At 43.1% G+C, this 3,726-nt stretch overlaps 1 pseudogene; it reads right to left on the bottom strand.

The window, feature by feature from the left end:
• Positions 1-1,038: 1,038 nt before the first annotated feature.
• On the bottom strand, positions 1,039-3,041 carry LOC119535121 (annotated as a pseudogene).
• Positions 3,042-3,726: the final 685 nt, after the last annotated feature.

The raw sequence follows: 3,726 nt of genomic DNA, 5'->3' as shown, positions 1-3,726 counted from the left end.
GTCGTCCCTCAAGGGAGGCCCCGGGCCACTGGGCTGTGCAGGGGTGCTCTCTGCCTGATGCAAAAATTAGCTTATAATTCTTGACTGGTGTAAGTACTTAATGAAAGGCAGGTAGTAGAGCTGGGCCCCACTCCTGTCCTCTTAGAGAAGATACATGCCCTGGGGGAGGTCATTAGCATTTCAGTGGTCTCTCTCTGCCTGTGCCACACCTGTCTGGGTCACAGAACTGGGAACTGAAAATGACCAAGGCTTTCTCCACTGAGTTGAAAAAGGAACAGAGCTAGTCCGAGGTGACCCTCTGGCTCTCCAAGGTCGGTCGTCACCCAAAGCCTCTGTCTACTTGTTGGGGATTTGTACCTCATAGTGTGCCGTTCACACTCACTAATTAAAATCCCAGTTGGAGCTCAGCTGAGCTATATTCGCTCACTGGGAAAAAGCTTCCCTCTGGCACCACTAGGCTTTATAGCTCGGGCTGTGGGGGAGGGGTCTCCCGATTTGGATCCGCAGTTCTTACTTACAGATTTTATGCTGTGATCTCGGGCATTCCTCCCAATTCAGGTTGGCGTATGATGAGTGGACAGTCACATCTGTCTCCCTGCAGTTATTCCGGATTATTTACTAGTTGTTTCTGTTTTTTTTTGTTGTTCCAGGGGGACTGCTTAGCTTCCACTCCTCTCTATGCTGCCATCTTAGATCTTCTTCAACAGGAGTTTTTTAATTTATATATTTTTAAACATGAATGGTCAGATGCCCACCCCCTGCTGAAGAAGAAAATATAGTATGATCTGGTTTCCCAAAATTGAAACATAGTTAGTAAAAATAAAAAACTGTATTTATACAAAATAGCCTGAAAAATTAAAAGGAATGGTGAATCCTAGGTCCTAAGAGGGGAGGAAAAAAAAACCCATCATAAATAAGTTCAAATTGAAAATTTCAGAAATTTTGTCCTGTGCCCCATGCTATTTATTAATTACCACCTTTTAAAAACAATAATTATGTTACAAAGAAGAGGATTTATCATCAGAATTTCTTCTTCACTCAGGTTAGCCTGGCTTTCTTCTTAGCAGGTCCTTTATGCCCTTTGGCCTTTCTTCTTAAATTCCGCCTGTCTACAACAGGCACTTCCACTTCTATTTCTTCTGAACTACTATCTACAGCTTTTTCTGCTGATGGTGTAAATTGATCCAGTTGCTCAGAAGATGCTTCAGACTGCTCCTCTGACTGGCTCTTCTATACTGCATTCTGTGAAAATGGCACGTCTTCAAGTTCAGCCTCTATCAAAGAACTCTGAGGAAGAGCAGCAGATGTTTCCTGGGGCTCAGAAACCTCCTCCTCACCCAGATCTTCCAATGAGGAAGTAGTGTTGGGTGATAAATTTTCAGAGATTGATTCTTCAGAAAACTTAGTTACCACAGAATTTGGAAAACCACTGTTAGATCTTTCCTCATTTGAGATGGTAGCAACATTGTGTGAACTCCCAAAATGTGCTTTCTTTCTTGAAACTAGTGGTAGTTTCCCTTCAGTGTGTCCCTTTTCCTCAGATGGGCTTTCTTCTGTCAGTGTTTCTGTATCAATTGTATGTGTGGTCTTATCTTGCACAACAACCTCAGGGGGCTTTGAAGAGTCTACCACCAGTGGAACAAGATTAGTAAAGTCTTCACTGGAATTAAAAGACTGCAATTTTAATTCTTCATCTGAAACATCACTAGTGGAGTCCTCTTCAGGTATAAGTGATGTCTTAAGAGTATCATCCATTATCACTGTTCATAGGCTCTGATGCAGATTCCTTTTCATCATCTCATTTCTCCAGGTGTGGCTGGGTTTCTGGTGCTGGCTGTGCTTCTTTATCACTACTTTCATCTTCAGATTCAATCACATATTTGGGTTCTTCTTCCAGGAATTCTTCAGAGCTCTTTGATATGCATGCAGTAGACTCCAATTTGTTTATTGAACCTGTAGGTGAAGTCTGGGGAGTCTTTCCACCTTCGCCTTGAAAACTACTGAATTCAGAATCCTGAAACCTCTTTCCAATTTTTGGACATTTTAGATGACTGCTTCAAGTACTAGTAGAAACAGGTGTTTTATCATGACCTTCAGAAGTGCTTGCAAAGGTGTCTTTTAGAGAATCAATAGTTAGCTGCACCTCACTAGATTGATTGTCTCCAGTTCCTGCTTCATATTCTGGAACAAATGCAAGACCATATTCTCCAGACATAGGGTCTTGTAGCCTTGTTTTGAGAAACTGCTATAATTTTCAGTGCCTCTCTCTGTAATGCTCTGGTGACCAGTATTCGCTGGTACCAGTGTCCAACACCTTCAGCTTCCCAAAGGAGTTCATGATCTCCTGGATACTTTTCAAAGTATTGCTTGCAAGCTGTGTACATGAGAGAGGACAGCGGGTACCGTAAGCCAAGGGCATCTTCCATAAAGGAATCAACAAAGTCCTCCAGCATATGAAGCCCAAAATCTTTGCCTCGATACTTCTTTCTCACAAACATTGTATCAAGAACTGGTAGTTGGTAGCTTTGGGTAAGAAATGAGGCACATATGCTTCCTGTAGGCCTAACTGAATAAAACCCAATGGCCTCTTCTTTCTTCCACAGGATCTTAGCATAATCAGTACTGCTATGACACAGGAATGGGATCTCATTTCTCTCCATTTCCTGTTTTCTATAAATAATTCGATTCAGAACATACAGAACCACTCTCTCCCTGAGAGTGCTCACCTGCTTAAGCCCCTCTCTAGAGGGGACAGATGTTTTCACAGTATCAGTAGCCCACCATTGGTCATCAAGGTAAAGTGCCACAGCTGTGAGCGAGTCCCCGGGTGCAAAAAGAGCAAGAATTTTCTGGGTCTGGTCACCACCATAAAGTGGTACAAAGCCTACATTTGACAGGCTAATAGGAATCGTAATATTGAAAAGAGAAAAGTATTCTGGATTTTCAGGGTCCCCACACCTTAGATCTGACATGTAATCTTCAGCAGAATTTTCCAATTCCTCATGACTGCAATTATTCAGCATATCCATAGGGAATGCCATCCTCTCGGACGCGCCCCCGGAGGCGCCGGAGCCCGAGAAAGGAGGCGGAGCTGCAGGAATGAATGGAGCCGGCGGCTGCTCGCCGGCGACTCCAGGCGGATGCCCGGGCCGCGGCGTTCGCTGCTGCCAGGACTGATGCAGCCGCTTCTCCCTCGCCCGGGACGCCGGGCTCCTCGTCGGCGGGGCGGCCGCAGCCCACCGTGCCCTCCGCCGGCGTGACCCCCTTGTATTAGATTTTACCTCAAAAATACAGCAAGAAAAGTAAAACTAGATAAAAAGGACTTCATCAAAATTAAAATTAAATGCCTCTGTGCATTAAAGGACATTATCAAGAAAGTGAAAAGGCAACCTACTGGGAGAAAATAATTGCTAATCATGTATCTAATAAGAGTTTAAAATCCAGAATAGATAAGGAAAAGCTACAACTCCACAACCAAAAGACAAATAACCCAATTAAAAAATGGAAAAACTACTTGAATCTACATTTCCCCAAAGAAGTTATAAAAATGGTCAATAAGCACATGAAAAGATGACCAACATTATTGGTAATCAAGGAAATGCAAATCAAAGCCATAATGAGATACTTTTTTCTACTTACTAGGATGGCTATTATTTAAAAAACAGTGAGTGTTGATGAGGATGTGGAGAATATGGAACTCTTGTACATTGTTGGTGGCATTGTAAA

This window comes from Choloepus didactylus, chromosome 5, assembly GCF_015220235.1.
Source record: "Choloepus didactylus isolate mChoDid1 chromosome 5, mChoDid1.pri, whole genome shotgun sequence".
In the NCBI taxonomy this organism is placed as follows: Eukaryota; Metazoa; Chordata; class Mammalia; order Pilosa; family Megalonychidae; genus Choloepus; species Choloepus didactylus.
The sequence above is the reverse complement of the archived record's forward strand: the minus strand, read 5'-3'. Positions and strand labels throughout refer to the sequence as shown.